The sequence below is a fragment of the Dipodomys merriami genome, unplaced genomic scaffold (assembly GCF_024711535.1).
Source record: "Dipodomys merriami isolate MVZ:Mamm:240054 unplaced genomic scaffold, mDipMer1.0.p SCAF_4, whole genome shotgun sequence".
Classification (NCBI taxonomy): Eukaryota; Metazoa; Chordata; class Mammalia; order Rodentia; family Heteromyidae; genus Dipodomys; species Dipodomys merriami.
The window spans coordinates 49,237,241-49,250,256 of NW_027205603.1; the positions used below are offsets into that span (position 1 = coordinate 49,237,241).

The window sequence follows — 13,016 nt, forward strand, 5'->3', positions numbered from 1 at the left end:
CCCATTCTGTTTTTACATTAAGAAACAAATTGCACAGAGAAAGAGTAAATTAAGATTTATCTTGGAATAATGCACTAGATGGGAACATTGAATTCCATAGGCAGCCCTCCTCTAGCATGCCCATTTGAAATCAGGCTATTTCTCTGTTTTACCTTAGAAGCTCAGGCCTTCAGCTGCCCAGTCACAGGAGGAATTTTTACAGATACAGTAAAAATAAAAGTGAATAGCTCTTTCAGACTTAGCTTATTTGAACAAGTATTCAGATCTTCTTTGATGCTGTTGTGTTGTACTTTATTTTTCTTTTGATGGTAATGAAATTGGATCATTTATTGAGGCCATACTAATCAAACAAAAAACTGAAAAATCATGGGCTCTTCCACTAGAAGGAAAAGATTTGAACATTTAAAATACTGAACAACAGCAATAAAAAAATTTTCTCATTTCAATCTTTCAAAAATAAAAAATGAAGGTGAATTCTGAGCACTGTTTCAATAGAAATCAGATGTTGATTTGAGGAAATATATGATAATATTTTCAAACATATGACCATGTAAAATGATGCTAATCAAAATGAACTCCAAGATATGGAAACAAGGGGGGTTGTTTTTGTTTTCATTTTTTAATGTATTGTGTGATTTCTTTTTTCTGTCATTGTTTCTCCCAATTTGGTTGTCACTGCTTTCGATTTTGATATCCTGTGTCATATGTTTGTCTGATTTGGGGAAGGGAAGGAGTATAACAAAATGTTGAGACAAAGGATAAAGGGTGAACCAATGCAACAGCAATACTTTTAACACACTATGTTGGAAATAAACTCTACAACCTGGGGAAGGAGTGGGGGGAGTGGGAAAAAACAATGGAGGGGGTAACCATGTTCAACCAAAATGTACCCATTACCTCACTTATGTAATTGTAACCCCTCTGACATCATCCTTACAATAAAAGAATTTTAATGGTATTTTTTTCTTCCTGAAACACCTTCATAACAATGCTGGGTATTTTTCAAACAAGTGACATATTTACTAATTTTGTGGAGGTTATTTCTCCCACATTCCTTTAACATGCAAGCTATTAAAATATACCTTTTTTAGTATTAAAAAGTATAGTTCAGAGCCTCCATTTTGAATATTTAACTCCTATTTCCTACATGGGGATCAGGAAATGTTCATCTTTCTTTTTGTATTTCTTCCTTTCTTAAATCTGTTATACTAAAATAAATCCTTACTAAAGCTTGAAGCATATATATAATAATATATATTCTAATATACAAGTATATATAAGTAACATAATAAATATATTATATAATGTTATATTACATATAATATAATGTTATAATGTTATATTACATATATATTACATATAACATTATATAATATAATTCATGTTATATATTATGACATATAATACATAATATTATATAATAGTATATATGCTGTTATATATTTTAATATATATTACTAATATATTATTTTAGATTATAGATTATTATGTTATTATTATAGATTATTATATATTATAATTATAATATAATATGTTTAATATAAAAATATATTGGAATATATATACTTATATATATTCATACCGGTGCCTTTTTAGCCCTTTTATTCCTTGCAGTAAACACAATGCTACACATTCTTTTTTATAACATACACTTTAAGGGAAATATCATTTAAGTCATCTTGTAGTGTTGTCCATCTCTTCTGGGTTAGATGTAGATGGATCTACATCTATAGATAGAATCAGACTGAGTAGTTTTGTGCTCTGGAAATGTTCTCCAACTGAGCATACCTTTCCTTGTCTTCATTCTCTGTTTTTGTAAAGAACTTACGATTATTAAACAAAGTATATAATAAACAGACCAGCCAATAGTGAATAACACTATAGTGTGGTGATATTGAAATAAAAGCATTATTAATATAAAAATAATTTCATCTTACTCTGAAGGAAATTGGGGACTTACTTGTATAAATGTGCCCAGGAAAAGAAGCACCTATTCATTTCCTCTTGCTACCTAATAAATTTCACAAACTTGACAGCTTAAACCATGCCTGGGTATTCTTTGACAGTCTCTGCGGGGCGTGCATTCAGGCATGACTCAATGGAATCCTCATGGTCTAATGAGGCTAAGATCCAGGTATTTGGTGGGCAAAGTCTTCATCTGCAGTATATTCCAGGGCTATGCAATGTTGCCAGAATTCTGTTCCTTGCAACTGTAGATCTATTTCCCTGCCAGCTGCCAACTCAAAACTGCTCTCGGCAGGTTCAGACTGCCCACAGATCCTCAAGGCTTCCTACAGTTCTCTTTCACTATAATGCAACTGACTTCTCTGAGGCTATCAGAAAAATATCCCTTCCCTGTCTGTAACCATAGAAATAACTCTCCCAGCACCTCTGCCACCTTTTTGTTAGCTGAAAGCAAATTACAAGTTCTGCCTATACTTAAGAGGAGGAAATTATACCACCTGTGGTTCCTTAGGGTGTGTCGCCACAAAATTTCATTAAAATGATGCTGGAGATAACCTTTTCAGATTGGATGTTTTATTTGGCTTGGATTGGTTTGATTTTGAGACAACACAGTCTCTCAAGTGCTAGGACTGCAGACATGAGCCTCCATAGCCAGCTTTCTTGTCACATTTGATTGGGCAGAACACATGAGGAAAGATAAAGACAAAGCAGAACAGAGGTGCACAGTACATTTGAATAGTAATTAATCCAAACAGTGAAGTGAAAAGACTTCAAACCTTCTACTCTGTGTAAATTTCTAAGAAGTAAAAAAACAGGGGGGATCAGCATTTCAGCTAGTACAGGGTATCTTAAGTTGATGTAGATTTCTCTAACAAACTACTCTAAGTGGTTGGTTTATCAAAGAAAAATGTCTATTTCTCACTTCTGGCAGCAGGTCCAAGATCAATATGCCAGAAGACTCAATGTCACTTAAGGACCTGATTCTGGGCTCACAGTAAGCCATCTTTTGGCATGGGGACAAAGTAGCTCTTCAAAGTCTCTTATGAGGGCTCCAATCCTCATGAGGGCCCGACCTTTTGACCTAATGGCCTCCTGAAGTTCTACCTTCTAATATCATCATACTGGGGATAAGAATGTCAACAACTTAATTTGAGGGGAAGAAAACATACAGATTGCACTAGCAGACAGCTCTGTATGAATCAGATGCAGGTGCCACTTTCTCACATACCATAATCAAGCACAACCCTCAAGATGATGGGCTGACCAGATTTCATCCCGAACGCCCTCTTCAGCCAGCACTCCTGTGCAGAGCAAGCTGGCAACCCAGAAGGAACCACTTGGGAGAGGAGTAGCATAGTGCCAGGGCTCTTGTGTAAGATCTGCCCAGCTCTGGCCCCACTCCCTCCAGAACATGGATGCTTGCTCTTTCCATTATAAAGCATGTGCCCTTCATCTGCCCTGACATGGGTCAACCTGGGCACAGGGAAGAACCAGCGAATGTGAGTGGGAAGCCAGAAAGCAATGCAGACACAAAGAACAGAAGTGAAATGAATGTTCAGTCCGGGAAGTTGATAGTAATGGTGGCAGGAAGAAATACAGATGTCAAGAGAAGAAATCAAGTTAAAAGACAATGGAATGTTAGCAAAGAAAGGCCTGTTAGATCAGAAAGTTCAAAAGTAGAATCAGGAGAGCTTGTCTATACATCAAGAGAGTGAGACATGCATGTGCAGCAGACTTCTAAAGGCTCAGAGAGTAAGAAATAAGAATTGGAGAAAGTGTATCTTGTAATATTTTGCACATTTTATAAAATGAAAATATTTTCTGGGACTTCATATCTCTAAGCATTATGGTTTTATGTCAAAATCAAGTAAAGAATAATGTGCATCTGTATTCATTAATGTATAGTGACTTTAGATCTAACTCTATCATGTGTTTCAACATTACATGTTTCAATTTCCCAAAATAATACTTAACATATGCAAAGCATTGAGCTTTGCAAACATTGCTTTTATCAATCCTTGTATCCCTGGGAGTAATTCTCCTTGTGTGTGTATTCTTTTTGAGTGTGTGTGCGTGCACGTGCACACATGCGTGCTTGCGCTCACACCATTCTTGTAGCTTAAATGCATGGTCTGGGCTCTGTTCCTGAGGTTTCTTTTTTCTCTCTCTCAAGACTAGCACCCTACCACTTGAGACACAGCTCCATTTCCAGATTGTTGGTAGTTTATTGGAGATAAAAATCTCATGGACTTTCCTGCTCAAGCTGGCTTTAAATAACAATCTTCAGATCTCAGCCTCTTGAGTAACTAAGTTTACAGATGTGAGCTACCAGGGCCCATCTTAGAAGTAATTCTTGTGTACATATTTTATATCTAAGCAAACTGAGGTGCCAGGAAATGAGGTCTAACTCTAGGGGCTTCATTGTCATGGGGCTCCATGTGAGTCTTGCTTCCTAGAAGCCTTACACCCTAGTACCACTGACTCACCCATCATATAGGCAGTGAAGCCCCAAGTCTTCTGACTCCTCCCCAAAATAAAAATTGCCATTGCTTAAAATTCCATGTTTTATATCTTTTATTTGAACTACAGTTGAGGAAGCTACACCATGATTACCTCCTGAGCCCTTACTATATGGCAAGCACAGTATATAGTGTTCTGTGTGTTATTTTTTTTAAGCTGACAGCTTTCTGATACAGTTGCTATTGTTTTACAAGTGAGATGTCTTAGGTTAATGAATCTGCCCGAAACACTTAGGCAGTCACTGATGGATTCCAGAGTGAAGCCAGGTCTCCTGACCCCTGGTCACTGCTCACGCTGACTTCCTGATAATAGCTCATGTGAAATCATCTTCACATTTTTCTCTTTCCTATTAAAAATGATAGGACTGCTGTTTAGTGATTTATCACCTCACATCAGATTTCATAGTCACCCACACACAAATCTGTGGTTGATTAATTAACTAAAATTAGAAGACATTTTGATGATGAAAAGTTCTAAGTATTTCTATGAATAATAATTAGCATTAGTGTGGGACTCCAACTAAATTATGTATGTTAGTATTGGAAATCAATCAGCAAGGGGACGAAGTGGGGGAGGCAGAGAGGGGGGGTCAGCCATTGGATGATCAGAATAAGATAAGATGGATTAGCAGCACAGATGACTATAGCAGGTATTAGCAGGGGGGAAAAAATGAAAAAAAAAAATATTGAATACCTGGTGTGTGGCGAGCCCTCTGCAGGATCCTGGAGGGCATGCTAACCGAACACAACAGAAGTTGCCTCTGACCTGTGCATCCTGCAGTAACACAGCACCCAGAGCTGCCCTCCCTGCACACTGGAGCACATGCCAAGGAAGTCTGCAGCTGGAGAGGATGTGGCCACAGTGTCAGTAAGTGGGGGCCTGCATTCTAAAACTATGGCCCTGGTGACTCTGGGAGAGCTAATGAGGCAAACAGCAAGAGTGAAATATTGTGAGGAAAGCAGAACAGCAGGGTACCAGTGAATCATTTCACTAATCCTAGCAACTCAGAAAGCTGACATTCAGAGATCATGCTTGAGGAAAGCCAGCTTGGGCGGAAAAGTCCATGAGATCTATCTCCAAAATAACTATCAAAAAAGCCAGGCTAGCTAGAGATGTGGCTCAAATAGTAAGGTATCAACTGAACAGGCAATGAAAGCAAGTATGAGAACCCAGAATTCAAATACCATTACAACCATACATAGACAGGAAAGAAAGAAAGAAAGAAAGAAAGAAAGAAAGAAAGAAAGAAAGAAAGAAAGAAAGAAAGAAAGAAAGAAAGAAAGAAAGAAAGAAAGAAAGAAAGAAAGAAAGAAAGAAAGAAAGAAAGAGAGAACCAGGACAAAATCAGATAGTAATGCATTGATCAAGATATATTGTATTCATAAAGTACTTTGCTGAATGGAAACTCCTTTGTACAACTACTTAAAATAATAATAAAAACGAAAGAACCTCGTGGTCTAGGGGAGCATAGGGCTCTGCCCAATGATGTATAGTCCCTTTCCACAATGTTGGATATGAAGCCAGGCTTTGTGTCTGCACCTGCATATTCCTACAGCTTCCCAGAGTCCTGTGGACAATGACTGGGGAGATAAACCATGCAGGAAACGGTATAAAAAATAAAAATTAAAAATAAATTAAAAATGAAATAAAAGGCATTTTGCTACTACAATAAGACAGTGATCGGCTCACTGGAAAGGGTCAGAGCTTTGTACTGGAAATAAATTAGAGCCTGAGCACCAGGAGAGTTTCAGTAAGGCTGGGCTTCACATCTAAGTTTCTTTTTATTTTTTTTTTAACCTGTTAGAAAACCTTCATTTAAAAGATCTGGAAAAGGTTCCTCAAAAGACTCCACATAGAGCTCCCCTATGACCCAGCAATCCCACTTTTGGGCATTTACCCAAATGTTCACAAACAAGACCACACTAAAGCTACCAGCACGACTATGTTTATTGCAGTGTTATTTACCATAGCTAAGATATGGAACCAACCCAGATGCCCTTCAGTAGATGAAGGGAGCAAGAAAATCTGATATATATACACAATGGAATTCTATGCCTCCATCAGAAAGAATGACATTTCCCCATTTGTTAGGAAATGGAAAGACTTGGAAAAAAGTATATTAAGTGAAGTAAGCCAAGCCCAAAGAAACATAGGTCCCATGGTTTCCCTTATTTGCAATATCTAGTATATGTCTGAGTCAAGCAGAAAAGGTCAGATAAGGTGATGTTGGGGAAATGAACCCTAAGATATGTATTCAAATGTTTTTTTTTTCTTTCGTGCGATTGTTTCTAACACATTTATAAGATTATTTCTTTGTTGCTTTGTATGACCCTCCCCCACGGTATAACCCCTGCTTTCACTGTATTTGATGTTGTTATAATTTGTGGAAGGGAGGGGAAAAAACAAATTGTTTAAATAGGGATACAGGTGGACCCATTGCAACAATGAGACGTACAAGTTGTTATGTCGAAAACGAACTTTACAACTTTGGTGGGAGGCGGGGTTGGGTGGAGGGGTGGGAGGAGGATGGGATGGGAAGGGTAAACAAAGGAGGAGGCTACAATGCTTGATAAGAAATGTACTCAGTATCTTGCCCATGTAATTATAACCCCTCTGTACAGTATTTTCACAATAAATTAAACAAAAATAAATAAATAAAAGATCTAGAAAAATAATCACGAACCCAGAAAATAAAATAAAATAAATTCTAATTCAAGGAACTGTTTCTTAAAGTCCCTACAGCTACTAAGACTGAGAAGCTGAGATACACTGATGCCTGAGTTCTCTGGCCCAGGTGTTGCGGTTATGTGAACTCTGGGTTATGGGGAAGGAGGAAGCCATTTCAGTCACCCCACTCCACAGCTCTCTTCTCACCATGATAGCTTGAAATATGCATGCTGCTATGTTAAGAGATTACATCATCCTCTAAGGTCCCAAACTAGAAGTTGTCAAAATTGTAATCTCTCTCATAAGGCTCTCCACCACCCCTACCAAAAAGAGATTTTTTTTTCCCTCAGATTGGTATCTAATAAGTTCTCTTAGCCACAAATTCTACTTATAGGCAACTGGTAGCTTCTGGGACTGGAAGCTGGATTCCTCACCTTGTCTCTAAGAAATGGCACTTGCTTGCAAAAGTACAGTAATGCTGACAGAGGTGTGTGTCCAGTCATATGCTGCCTTGGATTATAAAAGGTTTCCATGACCTGCCCACCTTTCTGACTTGTGTTTTCAACAGGGAATCAATATCTTCAAAGGTCTGAAATAATTTCTTTCTTGTTCTATTAATTCCCTTTGCCCCTGCAGGAGGAAATGTCCTTTCTTTGTATCTGACTTACTGTCATTTTTAGGACATGATCAGGGAGTCCTTCTCTTTTAGCATTGCTGTACACCTAAAGACTATAAACCCATGGGGTGAAAATTACTAATTTCATGTGTTTGACCATATAAATTAGAATAACTTGATTTTACAAAGAAATGCAATGCCCCCCCCAAAAGGAGCAGATCTTTAAACAATGTGTTCTGTTGTTAAGCTGTGATATTGAGTAAGATCAGTGTACTAATTTCTTTTCTTTTGGTAGAGGGATTGAACTCAGGACTTCATGGGCATAAAGCAAATGTTATGCCTCTTTTTTTTTTTTTCAGCCATGAAGCTTGAACTCAGGGCATGGGAGCTATCAATGAGCTCTTTTGCTCACGGCTAGGACTCTACCACTTTGAGCCACAGTGCCACTTCCAGTTTTCTGGTGGTTAATTGGAGATAAGAATCTGAAGGACTTTCCTGCCAGGGCTGGCTGTGAACCAAGATTCTCAGATCTCAGCCTCCTGAGTAGCTAGGATTACAGAAGTGAGCCATCAGCAGCCAGCTTTTGCCTATTTTTTAAGATAGTTTACATATATACATATATATATAAATTTGTCAAGGTGATGTACAGAGGGATTACAGTTACGTAAGTAAGGTAATAAGTACATTGCTTGTCAAACTTGTTACCCCTTCCCTCATTTTTCTCCTACTTTCCCTCCCCGCCTTCAGATAGCTATTTTTGCAGTAGGGTCTTGCTTTAAGTCCAAGCCAGTCTAGACTGCAGTCCTCCTACTCATGCTTCCCTGCATTCATGGGAGATAATAGACATGTGCCACCACACCAAGTCATTGGTTAAGATGAAGTCTCATGAACTTTTATGCCTCAACTAGCCTCAAACTGCTATCCTTCAGTCAACATGTTCAATTTATAATGGGTTTATCAGGATAAACTCCATTATAAGTGAAGAAGAATCTGTATGCTGTGAGAAATATCATCAGGTGTATTTTACCAATGGCCTATTACATACTTGGTACTTTATAGAATTACTTTTATTTTATTTCACTTATTTATTTTTTATTTATTGCATAAAATAATGGGTTTCATTAAGATACGTCCACACATGTGTTTAATGTAGTTTGAGTTTATCCGTCCCCATCAGTCTCTTGTCTCCCTCCCCATTTTCTCTTGGCTCCCATGCTCCCTCGTGATCTCCTGTAGAAATATTACTTCTAGCCAGGCACCATTGGCTCACGCCTGTAATCTTAGGTACTCAAGAGGCTGAGATCTGAGAATTACAGTTCAAAGCCAGCCAGGGCAGGAAAGTCCATGAGACTCTTATCTCCACTTAACCACCAAAAACCTAGAAGTAGAGCTGTGGCTCAAGTGGTAGAGCACTAGCCTTGAGTAAAAAAGAGCAGACATTTCCCAAGCTCTGAGTTCAACCTGCAGTACCAGCACAAATACTAATATAGGCTTTTGCCTATAGCATACATACTTCTGCCTCTTGACCTGGTAAAACTAAGAATCCAAGAAATTAAAAGATTTGGCCAAGCTTCCAGAGCTAGAGCAATAGTTAGGATTTCCACTCCCTTCTGACTGACCCAAAGATCTTGCTCTTGCCTAATCTGCACTGTCAAGAGATCAGCAAAGGGAATCCATCATTTTCTGTGTTTTTTTTGAGTAGGAAAAAACTCATATAAACTGGTTAGAAATACTGAGAGAAAATAAATATATCACAGGCTATCCAGTGTATGTATTCATCAGTAAGTTTTGCCTTTAAACATAGATCACAAATGAGTTGTATTAGGATATTTGGGACCTTTGGACATTAGCTTTTTATTAGTGTATATTGATTGTACAAAGAGATTAAGTTGTGATATTCCCATATATACACACAATGTACTTGGATCATATTCAACCTTTCTAATCTTCCTCCCCAAGCTTCTCTTTCTATTTTTCAATTTTCTTGCAAATTTTTGGGTTTTTCCATATCTTTGAGTTCATTCAATTAACATCATTTTATATGATCATATGTAAATAACTTGAGCTATTGTGATCCTCTATCCTAGACACATACTAATTATAAATGAGGGAAACCATAGTATCTATGTTTACTTGGGTCTGCCTTACTTCTCATAATACGATTTTTTCCAAGTTTTTCTATTTCCTTACAATTGGGGCAATGTCATTCTTTCTGATGGAAGCATAGAATTCCATTGTGTGTGTGTGTGTGTGTGTGTGTGTGTGTGTGTGTGTGTGTGTGTGTGTGTGTGTGTGTGTGTGTGTCACATTTTCTTGATCCATTCATCTATTGAGGGGCATCTGGGTTGGTTCTATATCTTAGCTATGGTAAATAATGCTACAATGTCTTGTGAAATTTTAGTGGGTTTTGACCACATACTCCCCCACCCTGATTTTTCCCATTCCTACTTTATATTAGGATAGTTTTGAACACACATAGGAAAATAATCTCTAACATGGCTACTTAGTCACTAAGAAATATAGGAGATATAGGAAAATTGGAGACATAGATCAGCCTTCCTACTACATAAGTGGAGATATATAAAGCACTTAGAACAATGTGTTCCTTGTAGTAACCATTAGTTAAATGTTTGCTGGTTCTGCCTCAATGGATCCCTCAGTAATGGATTGCCTGTTCTTTGGTCACAGATGGTGGAGCCAGGAATGGAAATCTGACTTACATCAACCCCATCAAATTTTCTCTCTTAGGAATTTACTTAGGAATTCTACACTATATCTATCAGCATGAAACACTGAGGGTCCAATTTCCCATATGTGCCTAAGTCAAACTGTTTGAGCAAGAGAAAAACAAAGGTGGAGAAAGGGTGAGAGCAGAACCACACAAGAGCATACTGATGTCATGTAGGCCCAGAGAGAAAGAGACAGAGACAGATCACAGTGGATCCCACTTCTGATTCCAGTCCTCTGTGAGATCTGACTTCACTTCTCTTGTCTATTCACAACATCTTTTCCATTATTAGAGTGTATTTTTGTACGTGACAATAAATGATAGCTGACCAGAACAAAAATATAGTCTCTCCCTACCCTCAAAAAAAAATGGAATACTAGGAAAATCTGTAAGATACTCTAAGGCCCATGCTCTAATTCATTTACTACAGAAATCACCAAGGAAACCTTAAGTTGAGATCTCAGAAAATGCCAGGTAGGATAACTCTGCCTAGAAGACCATAAGTACTCCTCAGTACTGTGGGAGGTAGATCTGCACACTTTTTTCCAGAGTGGTTGAACAAGTTTGCACTCTCACCAACAGTGTTGAAATACTCAGTTCTTGATAACCAGCTTTCAGCATGTAACAATCCTATCAATCAGCCACAACTTGCATATATAAGTAGTCATTTCTCGGTCAAATATAGTCTATTTATTCATTAAAGATACACAGCTACACATCAACCTTAGTATCTAAACTTTACACCAGAAGTTCGGACCTCAGAACATTCCTTGGTCATGACATCTCACTATTTCCCGATGTAATGTTAAATTTCTAAAATATATTTTAAATCAAAAGTAAATCTCTAAATCCAAAAACTTTTTGAAGTTTTCATGGAAATGAAGCATAGTTACTAAGAACATGTACTTTGGACCTGGGTTCAAAGATTCCTGATTTTTGTTAGTTTGCACAAGTTATTTCTTGAAGCCCTAAGATCTTGCAACTGTAATGTGGGAAGAGTTGTACTTGACTCAGAGGGTTCACATGATCAAATGCAATTAAATAAGCATATAGGAAGTCCCTCATAGAAAACAAATACTCAAAAACTGTGTTTATTAAGATGAAATGGTTCTATTTCAGCTCTCTAATGAGACCAATATTAAAAATAATTAATTGGTTTAGATAACCCTTGAAGAAAACTAGGATTGCATCCTCTAACAGAAGAATAGTTGGAAGGTGAAAGCAGACAAGTCTTGCTAATTAGGTGATTAATTTTTTCTTTCTTTCTGTTTAGTATTCCTATATTTTTATCCTGTGCCATTACATGAGTCCAAATATTCCTTTTCACTTAAGTTTAAGACAGGAAATATAGGGCTGGGAAGGTGGCTCAGTGGTAGAGCACTTGCCTTGTATGCATGAGGTCCTGGATTCGATTTCTCAGCACCACATAAGCAGAAAAAGCCAGAAGTGGAGCTATGGCTGAAGTGGTAGAGCGCTAGCCTTAAGCTGAAAAGCTGAGGGACAGTGCCTAGGCCCAGAGTTCAGGCCCCACGACCAACAACAACAACAAAAAAGACAGGGAATATAACAATTCTATAACTACAAAGACAACCTAAGCCTGAGAGCTCATGTGAACATTCCAACCAAATTCTAAAGAAGAAGCTAAAAGTGCTATCTATTTTTAATTAAATCTCAAAACCCATTTGACCAAATCTAGGGGGCAGGTGTGGGGTCAAAATGATGTATGAATTGTCAACTAACCACTCCCCACAAATAATTTCCCTGCAAGACCTGGGAATGACATTGATTGAAAGATGACAGGTGATTTGTCACAAAGGCTGTTGGCTAAGATACCTCTTTAACATTGCTTTCTATCACCTGACTCCCCAGGGAAGCATTTTACTATACAACACTAGCCTAGGACTGAATTTGTTCTGAAGGAAAAGAAAGCATAGCCAAGCTCTTCCTGAAAAGCTTCTGTGTGAGAAAACAGGCTCATATATCTTTGTCCCCAGAATCCATTTTCCAGTTCGTTTCCTAAGCTTCTGACAGATGAGAAAAGGCTCTTCCAATCATTCAAACAGCAAGCAAGAAGGAATAAAAATTGAAGCTTAATTAACCTTCTAGAGGAAATGAAATGTGACTCTTTTCCCCATAACAAAAGTCTTTCTGAACCCTGATTAGTGTGTAGTTTGGAAAGAGTCAATTAAAATTAAAGCCTCCAGCAGAAAGCAAGTACACTTAACCACTTGGTTAAAAAACTGCTCTGTTTCATCTGGCATTGGTGACCCTAGCAGTGACAACTCACAACAGGAAGAAAACTCTACCTGAGAGGCTAAACTTCCATTTACTACACATATAGCAAGTTGTCTGTGATTTCACATTGTACTCTGGCCTGAAATTTGAGCTACAGAATCCAAACATCCGTCAACTTTGTCCGTCAACAAGTAATTTTCTCTATATATATCTAAGTAATGTTCTTAATCCATTTAGCTGGATTTGTAAGGCTTTAAGTCTATCTGGAAAAAAAATTAGAGCAAA

General features: G+C 37.7%; 1 pseudogene; it reads left to right on the forward strand.

The window, feature by feature from the left end:
- Window positions 1-5,907: 5,907 nt before the first annotated feature.
- LOC138806380 (small nucleolar RNA SNORA73 family) lies at window positions 5,908-6,095 on the forward strand (annotated as a pseudogene).
- The last annotated feature ends 6,921 nt before the right edge of the window (window positions 6,096-13,016 follow it).